This window comes from Nomascus leucogenys, chromosome 8 (assembly GCF_006542625.1).
Source record: "Nomascus leucogenys isolate Asia chromosome 8, Asia_NLE_v1, whole genome shotgun sequence".
In the NCBI taxonomy this organism is placed as follows: Eukaryota; Metazoa; Chordata; class Mammalia; order Primates; family Hylobatidae; genus Nomascus; species Nomascus leucogenys.
In genome coordinates this window covers 12,679,571-12,695,588 of record NC_044388.1, presented here as the reverse complement: position 1 = coordinate 12,695,588, position 16,018 = coordinate 12,679,571, and the positions used below count along the sequence as shown (strand labels likewise).

At 45.7% G+C, this 16,018-nt stretch overlaps 1 protein-coding gene across 1 annotated transcript in view; it reads right to left on the bottom strand.

The window, feature by feature from the left end:
* Window positions 1-8,694, bottom strand: part of LOC115836304 (zinc finger protein DZIP1L-like) — a 45,566-nt gene extending 36,872 nt beyond the window's left edge. The window contains exon 1 of the mRNA XM_030816505.1: window positions 8,522-8,694. The gene's annotated coding sequence lies outside the window, so the exon portion shown is untranslated. The remainder of the gene's footprint in view (window positions 1-8,521) is intronic.
* Between the last annotated feature and the right edge of the window lie 7,324 nt (window positions 8,695-16,018).

The window sequence follows — 16,018 nt, the reverse complement described above, 5'->3', positions numbered from 1 at the left end:
AGTGGTAGGACTAGGTTGGCCAAAAAAAAAAAAAGAGAGAGAGAGAAAGAGAGAGAGAGAAGGGCCTCCAGGAACAGCCCCTGACCGCACTGAGCCACTGTCTTCTTCCGTCTTCTGTGAAAGGCAGTGACAGGCCAGCCCTGCCTACCTCACAGGGTGCTATGAGACTTGGAGAAGATGCAAGGGGAAGGTGCTCAGTGATAACAATGGCAACTCTGCAGGGAGTGCCACCCTCTATGCTAGATACAAACTCCTAATACAAACCTACAAACAGGTATTATTATTCTCATTTTACAAATAAGGAAACTGGTTTCTGGAGCGGTTCAGTGGCATCCCCCAAAGGTCATATGTTGAAAACTCAATCCCCAATGCAGCAGTGTTGAGAGATGGGACCTTTAAGAGGTGATTAAGTCACGAAGACTCTGCCCTCATGAATGGATGAATGTCATTATTGTAGGAGTGGGTTAGTTATCACAGGAGTAGGTTCCTGATGAAAGGAGGAATTCAGTCCCCTTCCCTCTTGCTCTTATGCTTTCTTGACCTTCCACTCTCCACCAAGAGATGATGCAGCAGGAAGGCCCTTGCCCAATATTGGACTTCAAGCTTGATATTGGACTTGATATTGGACTTCAAGCTTCCAGAACTGTGAGAAATACATTTCTTTTCTTTATAAATTCCCCAGTCTGTGTCATTCTGTTGCAGCAGTACAAAATGGATGAAAACAGGAGACCAGATTTGAAGTGTAATTGTAGGTTCATCTGGCACCAAAGCTTATGGACTTTGAACCACTCAACATTGATTCTTGGGGCTATTCCTCCTAAAATTTTGCTTTGATCAGATTATCATCCTTTATCCCTTAAACCTCCAATTCATCCACTTACTCACTCCTCATTTATAGTATGCCTATGTGGGCCCAGCCCAAGCTCAGGTCCTGGGCTATGGAGTCATGTTAACACACAGCTGCTCCCCACCCTGGAGCTCAGCATGGCTCCCTATTCCCACTGTACCAAATGCAAACCTCTTAGCCTGGTCTTGAGACTGCCTACAGGATGCCACTGGCCCACCTTTGCAGTTTCAGCTCCATCCTTCCCTTTCTCAGATACTCTTTCCCAACAAGTACTCCAAAAAGAAAACCAGCCAAACATAAGCACCCCCACCATGGTCACGAGAAGACTAGCACATTTCTGCCATGTTATGAGGGAGTGCAGTGGCGCGATCTCGGCTCACTGCAAGCTCTGCCTCCCAGGTTCACGCCATTCTCCTGCCTCAGCCTCCCAAGTAGCTGGGACTACAGACGCCCGCCACCACGCCTGGCTAATTTTTTGTATTTTGAGTAGAGATGGGTGACATGATACTCACCATGCTTAGCTCCAAAGCTGCAACTGTGCCACCAGAGCCTCAGAGACGACTGCTCACAACAAGCTGTGCCTCAGAGCAACAGCAGGTTACCAGGCATATTGTGGGCAAGGGTAACAAGACACCTGCTTCCTGATGTCCCAGCTCTTAGGTGAGCTCACCTGAGAACCGTACTGTTTAACTATTTAAGCTTTGGCCTCAGATGTTTGCCAACAGTCCTCTCTCTAATAATAAAGTCAAGAACTCTCCATCAGCCACTCTCTCTCTCATCTCTCCTCCTACCTCTTTGAATGCTCTTCCTTAAACAGTGACTATTCTTTCCCCTTTCTTTTATGACAGAGTGTGCCAGTACGCCCTTGATATTCTGCTATCCACCTGCAACCCATTTCTCCCTGCACGCTATCCCTAGGAATGAGCTCACAGCTTCAGCTACTATAGGCTTGCTCTAGGCTGAGCCTCAGTCACCTCCAAATCTCTCTCTAGCCCCTCGGTCTCTTGTGATCTTATACCCAACCATTCCATACTGATTATGCCAGGAATTGCAAAACCAAGTTCCACCAGGGCCAGAAAAGTAACATTAAATGCACAAAATGTAGCAGATATGAAAGAAACCACAGTACATGTGTGATGATAAATGGCAACTCATTCTCCACCTTAGTGTCCAAGATACAATAAGGCAGTGGTTCTCAAAGTGTGATCTCTGGACCAGCAGCATCAGCATCACCTGGGAATTTGTTAGAAATGCAGATCCCCAGACTTAATGATTTAGAACCACTAAATCTGTGGAGTGCTGGGCTAGGAAACATTAGGGATTGTGGCAAACCTGAGAGTGCAGGCCCTGTTTAAAGTGGGAAACCACTATTGAGCTCCAGCCACAGGGAAATGGATTTTGTGTTCCTTACTGGCTAATTCCAAATACACTGAGTGATATTCAAAGACTTTGATGAACTGTTTCCAAAAGTACCTTTCTAGCTGCATCTCCCATTTACCATATTACTTGCCTTCCACACTTCCATACCTCTGGGCTGTTTATTTTATGTATAGACACTGTTTTTAAATGCTTTACAAAGAAGCACTCATATATTTCTCAGGACAAGCCCTTGAGGAGGTACTATTATCATCTAAGCCACAGAGAAATAGAGAAGCTTGCCCAAGATCCAGAGGCAAGATTCACACCCAGGCAGCCTGGCTCCAGTCTGGGCTCCTAGCCTCTATTCTATGCCTCTTGGTATAGATGGTCCTTTGCCACCTCCTTTTGTTCCAGCTAAAGGTTGACCCATGTTTCAAGGCCCTGCTTATAAATGATTACCACCATATGGGAGTGTAAATTAGTTCAACCATTATGGAAGACAGTGTGGCGATTCCTCAAGGATCTAGAACCAGAAATACAAATTGACCCAGCAATCCCATTACTGTGTATGCACCCAAAGGATTATAAATCATTCTACTATAAAGATACATGTACACATATATTTATTGCAGCACTGTTTACAATAGCCAAGACTTGGAACCAACCCAAATGCCCATTAATGATAGACTGGATAAGGAAAATGTGGCACATATACACCGTGGAATACTCTGCAGCCATAAAAAATAATGAGTTCACGTACTTTGCCGAGGCATGGATGAAGCTGGAAACTATCATGCTCAGCAAATTAACACAGGAACAGAAAACCACACACGGCATGTTCTCACTCATAAGTGGGAGTTGAACAATGAGAACAGACAGACACAGGGAGGGGAACATCACACACCGGGCTTCCTGATATCCCAGCTCTCAGGGCTTAAAACCTAGATGACAGGGTCATAGGTGCAGCAAAACACCATGCATGTATACCTATGTAACAAACCTGCACGTTCTGCACATGTATCCCAGAACTTAAAAGTAGAATTAAAAATAAAATAAATAGATCCCATTTATCTATTTTGGCTTTTGTTACCATTGCTTTTGGTATTTTAGGCATGAAGTCCTTGCTGGAAACCATCATTCTGAGCAAACTATCACAAGGACAGAAAACCAAACACCGCCTGTTCTCACTCATAGGTGGGAAATGAACAATGAGAACACTTGGACACAGGAAGGGGAACATCACACACCGGGGCTTGTTGGGGGATGGAGGGCTGGGGGAGGGATAGCATTAGGAGGAATACCTAATGTAAATGAAGAGTCAATGGGTGCAGCAAACCAACATGGCACATGTATACATAATGTAACAAACCTGCATGTTGTGCACATGTACCCTAGAACTTAAAGTATAATAATAAAAAAAAGTCCCACAATAAAATAAATAAATAAATAAATAAATGTTTATCACCATAAATCCCTGCTAGGCTCACAGTCAAAGTTCCCTGCCCCTCCCCCAGGCTTCCACAGCGCAGGGCGTACACTTCGTCTGTTAGGGTGTCTCTGCAGCATTCATATCTCCATCCCAACAACAAGTGATTCCTGAGGCCCTACTAAGTGCCAGGCATCATGACTGGCACTCAGGATCAATGATGACCTGGGCAACTATCCCTGCCATTGTTAATAAAAATCGTTCACATTTCTAGAATTCTATTATTTTCCATACACGGTGCTAAGGTTTTACATGTATTATCCCACTTAATTCTCACAACAACCTATTATGCAGATAAAGAAACAGAGAGTGAACAAAGAGAGGAAACAGAGAGAGGAAACAAACAGGGGAAATGACTTTCCCACAGTCACACAACTAGTAAGTGATAGTGTCTCACACAACTAGTAAGTGACAGTGTCTGGCTCCAAAGTTTTTTTCCCCAGAGAGACAGAAAAATACACAGAAATTAACCCACAGAGTGGCAAGTGCCAAGACAGGAGCTGGGAAAGGGTTCTCTGGGAACACCAAGGAGGGGCCCATACCAGGACACTTCTGTCTCCTTCCTCCCCCACTCCCCTAGCCATGAACTTTATAGGGGCTGAGACCATGGCTTATTCGTATCTGCTGTATCCCAGTCCCCCGCCCATTACCTGGCACCCAGATTGCTACTGAACGGAGAAAAATTGTTGAAATCTCAGAATATCTGACTTAAAATTCTATTATTCTTAGGGTCTTGAAGAAATGGGGCTATGGACTGCCAAGAATTAGGATAAAGAGTAAAAGCTGAGTTAGGAATCCCTCATTCGGACTCTTTGGAGGGAAATGCCATTCAGACTTAGTAAATGCTTGATTTGTTGACCATCTGCATCCAGAGCTTAATCCCATGGGCTAAGAAGAGCTGAGAGTGCAGGAGTCCTGGCAGGTGGAACCAGGTATATCAATGAGAAGTCGCAGTGCTCACGCTGACTGTCAAGATACGGCCTCAGTGTTGGAGCTTGCTTCCTGAGCAGCCCTGAAACCTTCGTACTTACACTCTGAGCACAGTATAAACACAGAGAAGGTGGCAGCCCCACTCCCAGCTACACAGAATTAGGGGTCTGAGTTCATGAGGTTTTAATGCACCTCAAAAGTATTACTCATGTCTTTTTCTAGAAGCCTAAGGGTCCAATTCTTAGATGTCCTAGAGCTCTGGCATTATAAGACGGAGCAGGGCCAGGCGTGGTGGCTCACACCTGTAATCCCAGCACTTTGGGAGGCTGAGGCAGGTGGATCACCTGAGGTCAGGAGTTCAAGACCAGCCTGGCCAACATGGTGAAACCCCGTCTCTACTAAAAATACAAAAATTAACTGGGCGTGCTGGTGGGCGCCTGTAATCCCAGCTACTTGGAAGGCTGAGGCAGGAGAATTGCTTGAACCCGGGAGGTGGAGGTTGCAGTGAGCCGTGAGCAGAGACCGTGCCATTGTACTCCAGCATGGGCAACAAGAATGAAATTCTGTCTCAAAAAAAAAAAAAAAGATGGAGCAGAACTGTGGAACTTGAAGATGATTATGAAGATAAGATGACAGTATAATAGGTAACATTTATCAAACATCTATATGTCAGGCACTGTGCCAGCCTTTAAAAGTACTAATTCTAAACTCATATAGCCTTGTAGATGGCTATGGTTCGTCTCATCTCACAGATGTAGAAACTGAGGCTCAGAGAAGCTAAGGGCCCTGCTCACTCAGCTACTAAATAATGAAGCCAAGATTCAAACTAAGTTCTATCTGATTCCAGAGCTTTTGAATTATGCCAAACTCTTAATAATTATGATAATTATAATGATGACATACAAATTATTTTCCATTATGGAAATTACAATACCTGAGTTTTCTTGACCAAAGTGCAAGCACTGACAGAGTTTACAGCAAATCACGACAGGGTTAGTGTTAGGGATTCTAAATTCTCCCTGTATTTCAGCAGGGCTTGTCTGAACCCGGCTCAGCTCCACAGCTTGCATCCTGATTAGGATAGGCAGACAAAAAGCCGAATGAGAGTGTTGCATGTTACCTGGAAACCATACACCCCAGGGGCAAGGACATCGTGCTTTCTCCAGACTGAATTGTGAGCAGACTGCTTTTCCCACATCTGGGAATAGAAACACAAGGAAGAAATGACTCACTGTCAACCAGGCGCAGTGGCTCATGCCTGTAATCCCAGCACTTTGGGAGGCCAACGTGGGCAGATCGCCTGACGTCAGGAGTTCAAAATCAGCCTGGCCAACATGGCGAAACCCTGTCTCTAATAAAAATACAAAAATTAGCTGGGTGTGGTGGCGCATGCCTGTAGTCCCAGCTACTCAGGGGGCTGAGGCAGGAGAATCACTTCAACCTGGGAGGCAGAGGTTGCAGTGAGCCAAGATGGCGCCGTTGCACTCCAACCTGGGCGACAGAGTGAGACTTCGTCTCAAAAAAAAAAAAAGAGAGAAGAAATGACTCACTGTCATTAGGAAAACTGAAGCTGTTTAATCACCTTTAGATATATCGACAGGGTTTTGGGAAACTTCCCAATCCTAGACCAATATTATGAATAAGGGACCCAAAAGAATATTTGTGCTGACATTCAAACTTGCTTCATTGTTGAGTTGGTTTCTGCCTGAGACAATCCCACACCCATCTAGAATATAGAAAACCCATCTACCACCCTTGCTTTGCACACTCCCAGTGACAAGTTGTTCACCACCTCACAAGGCAGCCATCCCACTGTGAAAAAATCCCTGGAGACTTTACGGTTCTTCTAAAACCGGCCCACCAATAATCTGTCAAAAATAACTTCCTCAAAATTGGCCAAACACCTTATTTTTTTAACATAAACTGACAGCTAGACAACAACAACATCACCACCTTATTGTCTCTTCTGCTTCCTCAAGAATGCAGTCAAGAGGAGAACTTGAGGGAGCCAAGTTTCCAAGGTGGCTGCCAGGCAATCATTTACAAACCTGCCCTGGCTCCCAAGCTAACTTCAGCGGTGCCCACTGGGGGAGCTCGGGCGTGTCATTAATGCTAATTGTTGTGGCTGCCAAGGAAACCTTCACAAAGTTTGCAAACAGGCTATGCACACACAGTATGCAAGGGAGCTCCAGAGACCTCAACAGAGATGACAGGGACCTGGGGGCCCTCCTGAAGTACTACCACTGCAGAGCTTAGCCTTATTCTCAGATTCCATTGTGTTCTCCTTTTCCACTCTTCCCTGACCCTCATGGGGGCTGCAGCAACTCCTAGAACCTTCGAGCAGCAAGACAGAGGTCCCCTCCACCAGGCGCAGAGCTCTCCTTACACCTGGCCTCCTATTCCCAGCAACTTTAAGGAGATATTTTTAAGTGGCCATGGTTTTATCAAATGCCTATTAAGTTCTTGCCACAAAAGGATTTTATTTAAAATAAAAACAGGGGTAGGTATTTGACTGACGTCCCTTGTGAGTGCTGTAGAGAAGAGGAATGAATACTGACATGTCCTATCTTCCCAGATGCAGAATTGTAAAACAAACAAACATAATTGATTTTCACATGTAAAAGAAAACTGGCTTAGAACATACTAGCGTTTTCTTTGCCATGAAGGAGTTCACCTTCAGTGACTAAGCCAGAACTACTAGAGTTGCCAGACCTAGAGACAGGAGACATTTCGAGTGCTTAGCCAGGCTGGCCAGGACTGACCATCTCTGCGAGGAGTCCACAAGAAGCCTCAGGGCAGCCCTTCCCTGCCCCTATCAATTTGAGTTGAGCAAAAAACCTTTGACCAAATATCAGCTCCATGGCACAACCCACAGTTATGGTGCCCACATGAATTCAGGTTTCTGTTCCCAACCTGAAGCATACAACTTCATGAGGCATTTTATCAAGCTAGATAGTACCAAAAAATACTTCCAGATGAGGGAGGTGTCTGACCAAGACAGACAAAAGGCCCCTTATCAGCCACTTGACTGGAGGATCAGCCTTCCCTAAGCAGGATTGTTCTCACTGGCCAGTCCTCACATTCGGGAGGGGTGGGAGAGGTGCTAGGGGCTGCAACTGAGAAGGGAGAGATCACCCACCCTGTCTGCAGATGAGGGTGTGAGAAGCCAAGTCAGAACACCCCATACTTCCCAGGCCTCTCTCCAAAGTCCTGTTAGAAATCGAATTCCAGGAGACCAGGCAGGGGCAGCCTAGGCCCCGGGCCCCTAGGAAGTGCTCCGTGAACTAGGCCCTGCCCAGGCAGCCTCGGACCCCCTCCTCTGCCCTGCCTCCCGACCCCTGTCCTGCACTGAGCAGGTCTTCGGTGGACTTTATGCGCAGCCACCTCAGGATGAAAATAACCACGCCTGCCTCCTGCTGAGGTCCAGCCCAGGAAAGGAAGAAGGGGAACGAAAGATGCCAATGCGATTGTTTTTAAATCACCTCATTACTAAAAGAATCCTCCTTTACCTACGGCACTCAGATCATCAAGCCCTCCCAAATCACTTTTCTTTTTTTCAAAAAGTAAAAACCCAAGGCCGTCTTCCCAGTGAAGCCGAATCTTGGGGCATCCCGTCATTCGCCCCCGCGCGCGGGTCCTTCCCTCCCGGGGCGCCGCGGTTCGGAGCAGGCCGAGGGGGCCGGGGTGCAGGGAGGCGCCGGGCCAGAAGGGCGCGCCCTGGGCAGCGCGGACGCACGCAGCCGGCTCCTCCCGCGCCCCCGCTGCACCCCGGCAGGGAGTTCGCCCCCGCTAATGTTTAACCTCCCGAATCTCTGATCCCTCGGACTGCAGCCAAGCTACCCACCCGCCCCGCTCCCGGGACGAATTCCTGGCATAGTTTTCCCGCGCGGCCCGCTCACCGTGGGGTCTCCTGGAGCCGGGGGCGGCGGGAAGACGTCTCGAGGTGGCGGCTCCCCTACTCGCCCCACGTCCCGCCTCCAGACTTGCTCCACCGCCCCAGACAGCCCAGAGATGGTTCCCGGAATGCTCACCGCCCGCCGTTCCCGGGATGCTTCCCCAGCCCCCCGCAGCCCGGGCGCTCTCTGCGGCGGAGGCAGAGCCTGCCCGGCCCACTCCAGTGGCGCCAACCTGCGGGGCCGCGGACAGAGAGCTCCTCGGTGCACCGGTCAGCTCGTGGCTTGGGGTCTCTGGTGCCTCCAGCTCCTACTACAGCCGCCCCGCCCCACCTAAAGAAGAGGTGGAGCCTCTCCCCGCCCCTCTGGAACGAGCTATTTTTAGGTCTGTAACGGATGGGGGAAGGAGGGAATGCCACGTTTAATCCGTTAGTAAAATCCAGGATCCAAGCGAATGGCTTCCTGGCCTTGCTGAGAGGCTGGATTTGCCCCGGTTTCCCCACACCCTGTCTCTGGTACAATCGATGGCCTGCTGTGTAGGGGCGGCCGCAGCCCCCCGGGCTGATAGCCCTGCCCACCCTCCTAAAGGGACCGTCCTGGTTTCTTCCTGACCGGATCCCAAGCTAGGAGAGTTCTTTGGGCGTGCCCCAGGTCTGATCAGGCAGACGGCAGCCACCTTCCCTCCGCAGCCCCCACCCGCCACCCCCTATCCTCCCAACCTGCTGGTTTGCCCTGGGGATGCCAACTTGGAAACCCAGGACTGAAAAACTTATTTTTTCTCCTGATGTTCGTCCCTGATCTCTTCCCATAGCCAGTAGTTGCTTTGCTGAGATTCTGTTTTGTGGGCACCGTAACTGTGAGTTGTGCCATGGAGCTGATATTTGGTCAAAATGTTTGTTGCTCAACTCAAATTGATAGGAGCAGGGAAAGGCTGCCCTGAGGCTTCTTGTGGACTCCTTGCAGAGACGGTCAGTCCTGGCCAGCTTGGCTAAGCACTCGAAATGTCTCCTGTCCCTAGGCCTGGCAACTCTAGTAGTTCTGGCTTAGTCACTGAAGGTGAACTCCTTCATGGCAAAGAAAACGCTAGTATGTTCTAAGCCGGTTTTCTTTTACATATGAAAATCAATTATGTTTGTTTGTTTACAATTCTGCATCTGGGAAGATAGGACATGTCAGTATTCATTCCTCTTCTCTACAGCACTCACAAGGGACATCAGTCAAATACCTACCCCTATTTTTATTTTAAATAAAATCCTTTTGTGGCAAAAACTTAACAGGCATTTGATAAAACCATGGCCACTTAAAAATATCTCCTTAAAGTTGCTGGGAATAGGAGGCCAGGTGTAAGGAGAGCTCTGCGCCTGGTGGAGGGGACCTCTGTCTTGCTGCTTGAACATTCTAGGAGTCGCTGCAGCCCCCATGAGGGTCAGGGAAGAGTAGGAAAAAAAGCTCCTTTTCACACACACACTCTCTCTCTCTCCACCCCGCAACTCTCTTTCTCTTTTTTCCATTTCAAAGGCTTTCTTCCCACCAGAATCTCAATCTGCCAAGCTCTACATTTTGAGGCAGCCAAAGCAAATGTGTATGGGAACAAGCGTTGTCAAGGACTTGCAGGGAAACTGGAACTCCTGTGCATTGCTGGTGGGAATATAAAATGGTACCATTACTGTGGATACAGAATGGTAGTTCCTCAAAAAATTAAACACAAATTGCCAAAAGATCCAACAATTCCATTTCTGGGTATATACCCCAAAGAACTGAAAGCAGGGGTTCAAACAGATATTCATATACTCATGTTCATAATAGCATTATTCACAATAGCCAAAAAGTGGAAACAATTCAAATGTCTGTCGACAGATTAATGGATAAACAAAATGTGGTATATCCATACAATGTAATATTAACTTTAAAAAGGGAGGAAATTCTGACACATGAATGAACCTTGAAAACTGTCTTAGTCTATTCAGGCTACTATAACAAAATACCATTGAGTGGGTAGCATATAAACAATAGGAGTTTGTTTCTCACAGTTCTGGAGGCTGGGAAGTCCAAAATCGAGACATTGGCAGATTCAGCGCCTGGTGAGGGCCTGTTTCCTGGTTGATAGGCTGTCATCTTCTCACTGCACCCTCACTTAGTAGAAGGGGGCTAGCTAACTCTCTGGGGTTTCTTTCATAAGGGCACTAATCCCAATTATAAGGACTCTACCTTCATGACCTAACCACCCCCTGAAGGCCCCACCTCCCGATACCATCACCTTGGGAGTCAGGATTTCAACCCCATTTTGCAGGGACACAAACATTCAGATCAAGGCAAAAACATTATGCTAAATGAAATCAGCTGGACACAAAAGGACAAACATTGTATTATTCCACTTATACCTAGAAATATTGTATGATTCCACTTGTACCTAGAATAGTCCATTCACAGAGACAGAAAGTAGAATAGTGGTTACCAGTCGCTGGAGGAGGGGGAATGAGTAGTTATTGATTCATGAGTACAGAATCTCAGTTTGGGAATGATGAAAAAGTTCCAGAGATAAATGGTAGTGATGGTTGCACAATAATGTGAATGTACTTAATGCCACTGAATTGTACACTTGAAAATGGTTACAATGGCAAATTTTACATTATGTATAGTTTATCACAATTTTTTAAACATTAAAAAAAAATAGAGGATGGAGCAGGGACCAGGACTAAGTTGGGATATCTGTGCACCATCTATTCGGATGGGGAATGTTGTTCCTGCCGTCTTCTCCTAGTCAGGGCACTTTTTTCACCCCAGGATTTTCTGCCACCCACAAAAGCAAAGAGAAAAGTCCAGGCCTTGGGAGTCAAAGACACATCTACATTCCACATTCCCAAGCTACATAACCCTGGGAAAGTCACGTAGCCTGTCTGACCTTCATTTTTCTCCTGCGTAAAATGAGAAAAGTAAACTCTACCTGGAAGAGTTGTTAGAACCAAATTAGCTAAATTATATGTAGGCTCTGCCCTGGGCCTACAAGTCAGTGGTGTGCCCTCCTGACTTGACACTGTGAAATCGCCTAGGACATTTGCTTTTCAACTCTCTTCCCACTGTATCCCCGAAATTTGCAGAAAGTAGTTCTGAAGATACCTTTGTGCATGTTATTTCCACCAGCCTCAATTTCCCCTTGTGTAAATAGGGTGCCCTCCTTTGCAGGGCTGGTGTAAGAAAGTAGACTTGACATGCACCCAGATCTACCTTAGCCAGAAACCAAATCCTGAATCTTGAGCTGACTAAGACCTCATGCATGGAACCCTCACACTCTTCCCTTACTGGGCCTTAGTTCAACACTCAAGACAGGGAAGAGTTACTGAGTGCCCACCATGTGCTAAGTTATTTGCTTAGTCCCAAGGATACCAACAGCCTCTAGAGGACTAGATCACTTGGCACTGGAAAGCCGTCATTTCTGCTGCCCACCTCTACTGCAGCACACACAAGCTCTGGCATCAGCCATGGGGACAGGTGCATAGACCAAGGGAGACTGGCCCTAGCTGGCTAGTCCAGGAGACATTCCCGTCATCCCGAGCAGCTGGCCCATAAATGCTGGGTGGGAGGACAGGAGGATGGATTTTCAATACCCCAACGGCCCCTCACTCCCTCTTCAGCCCAGTACTAGGCACCCGCCCTCTGACCCAGCTCAGCCCCTTTCACAGTCTCCCTCCTACACCTCAGGAAATAGGACACAGCCTAGGCAGCCTGTAATAGGAGTGCCCTCTGCTGCCAAATGGTGGCATCACACCTTGGAAACCTGCTCTGGATCCCGCTCTCCTGAAGGGAAATGTATCTGAGGTGTATGGGACAGGTCTCCCCGCGCTGGGATGCCGGCCACTAATGAGCCCTGAGGTGATTTTAGGTCAAACGTGTATTGTTGGGTTTTCTGTGTTGATGTATAGATAGGCAGGCATACAGTCAGAGGGGGATTTTACATAAAATCTAGTTTGCTGGTTCCCGAAAAATCTAAGAATCTAGCAACAAAAGAAAGGCCTGCACTCACATGTCCAGAACTGGCAGAATCTGAGAGGAAACTCTTTCTTAGGCAGATCGTACATTCTAGCTCAATCCCTGAAAAGATCACTTTGAAGGAAGTCTGAGCACTTACCGAAAAGACGTCCTTTCTCAGGAAAACGTCCCTTCTGCAAAAATGAAAATGCAGAGCTGGATAAGCCTGGCCTAAGGGGTGGTTGTGATATGGACCCTCATTGGCTGGCAGTGATGGGCGGGTGGGATCTAGAAGGAGCTGCCCCAGCTGCCTCCTGCCTGGGCTTTTGCTTTTTGGAGGAGGGATTCCTCTTTGGTAGTTTGAAGAAGCCCATACCCTTTCTTCAGAATGGTTTTTATTTTTATTTTTTATTTATTTATTTATTTTTTTTTTGAGACGGAGTCTCGCTCTGTCTCCAGGCTGGAGTGCAGTGGCATGATCTCGGCTCACTGCAACCTCCGCCTCCCGGGTTCAAGCGATTCTCCTGCCTCAGTCTTCCAAATAGCTGGGACTACAGGCACCTGCCACCACGCCCAGCTAATTTTTGTATTTTTAGTAGAAACGAGGTTTCACCATGTTGGTTAGGATGGTCTCGATCTCTTGACCTTGTGATCTGTCCACCTCAGCCTCCGAAAGTGCTGAGATTACAGGTGTGAGCCACCACACCAGGCCTAAGAATGGTTTTAAATGCACCAAGCAAAACATAGAATTACAGAGGACATCAAAATATTGAAAATATAGCTACGAAATATAGCTAAGAAAATGTGTAAAATAATAGCATTTTTGTTTATTAATGCATTAAATGGCAAGATCTAGCATCTGATCTAAAAGTAGTAAGAATGTAAACAATTATTTCAAGATATCTGTAATAACTTTAACGTGATAGGAAAAAACTAATATTTAATGACAAAGTCACAGGTTCTAATAATACTACTGTGGTTTGTGGCCTACATTCATAATTGAAAGAAATGATACATTTTGATTAACAGCTAGTAAAAATAAAGAGTATGTTCCCAGACCCCCAAAATCTCTTCACAGCCCCCTAAATTAAGAATGCCTGCCCCAATACCATCAAGGAGGGTGCATTAACCTTGTAACTTAGTTTAGAAGATACATCTGAGATTCAGGGTCCTGACAATTCCCTTGGGTGAGAGAGCTCTGCCTTTATTTCTTGGAGGGGAGCAGGGTGACAGAAGGGTAGGGAAGCATGGCATGAAACCAAAAACAAAAAAAACAAAAAAAAGACAGGTTGGATTACATAAAAATTTTGAAACATATATGGTGAAAACATCCTAAATGAGGTTACAAAACAAAGAACTAAAAAAATGCAATGTAATTATACGTATTAGTGACATTAATTTATAAAGAGTACTTACAAATCAACAAGAAATAGAACAACTCAAAAGAAGAGTGGACAAAAGATGAGATGATTCATAGAATAAAAAAAATTGCCAGTTAAACATGTAAACAACCTTACCAAAATGAACATAAAAATTACATGTTTTAAACTATTATACTGGCCAAAATTAAATACATGTTTTAAATTGGTGAAAAGGGGGAAAATGGGCAGTTTCAAACAGCCTTCTTGAAAAATAATTATCAAAATTTAAAGTCCTCAAAAATGCAGTAATCAGGAATTTTTGCTATAGTATTATATGTGCTATTAAAATTAGAATAACCTAAATATCCACCAATTGAATAATGATTGAGTAGATTATGTATCATGTATCCTACAATGAAACACTATGCAACCACTATAAAGAAAAAAGTATATTATATCTTGGTGTGCTAATGAAAAAAGGTACCTACGACATACACATTTTTAAAGTGAAAAACAACATACAAATAACATGTATCTGTTTTTTTTTAAAGACAGAATTTGGCTCTTGTTGTCCAGCCTGGAGTGCAGTGGTACAGTCTCGGCTCACTGCAAACTCCGCCTCCCGGGTTCAAGCAATTCTCCTGCCTCAGCCTCCCAAGTAGCTGGGATTACAGGTACCCGCCATCACGCCTGGCTAATTTTTGTATTTTTAGTAGAGACGGGGTTTCATCATGTTGGCCAGGCTGGTGGTCTCGAACTCCTGATCTCAAGTGATCTGCCCCCCTCAGCCTCCCAAAGTGCTGGGATTATAGGCATAGGCCACCATGGCTGGCCATAACATGTAGCTTATGATTACATTTGTATTTTTTTAACTATTTATATGAGAAACTCAGGAATGGTATTCAAAATATTTAACGAGTCTGGCACAGATACCAACCAATCAGCACTGATGCTGGCCCTTACCCTAGAGAAGGAAAGAGACAGCCCTGTTGAATTGTGGGTGGGAGTCCTGGGGAAAAAGCAAGGGCAGACAAGGTGGCAGTGCAGGGTACTTGGAAGAGACTTCTTACCAATAAGCATGAATATATATGCAGAGAAAGAGTGAGAGGTACCTACAAACATGACAGTAGTACACAACATGCACTTTCACTTTTTGCCCCACACAATCCTGTTTGAAATTCTAAGAATGAGTAGGATTTGAAAAAAAATTAATACAGGGAAAAACACCAGCATGAGCCTATTTGCAAAATGTAGCCTGATATAAATTCATGGCATAGATTCACAAAAGGCCAGAAGGAATCCAGGGTTATCTGGGGTCCCAGGAACTTCACATTTCTTACCACTTACTACTCTTGCCATCATCACCACCACCATGTTTTGAAATGTTCTTTTTCACTAAGCAAACTGGATTCATTAAGTAATACATTATTATTTTATTTGCTACATTTTTTATTAATCAAAAACATAATTTACTGCCGGGTAAAGCTCCCTATAAACATCAAATTATCATTAATGTCAAAATGAATTTGTGTATGTGTGTGCGTGTGTGTGTGTGTGTGTGTACATTTATTTACTTATTTATTTGAGATAGGGTCTCACTGTCTTGCCCAGGCTGGAGTGCAGTGGTATGATCATAGTTCACCATAACCTAGAACTCATGGGCTCAGGTGATTCTCCTTCCTTAGCCTCCCAAGTAGCTAGCACTACAGGTGAGCCACCTTGCCTGGCTATTTGTTTTTTGTAGGGACAGGGTCTTGCTGTGTTGCCCAGTCTGATCTCAAACTCCTGGGCTCAAGCAGTTCTCCCACCGTGGCCTCCCAAAGTGCTGGCATTATAGGCATGAGCCAATGTGCGTGGCCGATTCACATATTTTTGAAATATTGAAAATATTTCTAATCAAACCCCTCAAAACCCTGTTGGTCAGGAATAGTTGAAGAACCATTTGTCATGCATTCTCCAGATGTAGAAGTGAGAGACAATGTATGTGTCCCTGCTTGTCTCTAAGACAGCTAGCCCTAGAAATCCTCACCTGTGGAGACAGTCAGGAGAGCTGAAAACCAGTAGTGGTTCCTAGGACACAACCCAAAAGACAGCCATGGAGTATGGCAGCAGGCCTCAGAGCCTGACGATGGTATCAGACATCTACAAGTCCAAAGCAAGTAGCTGTGAATAAATA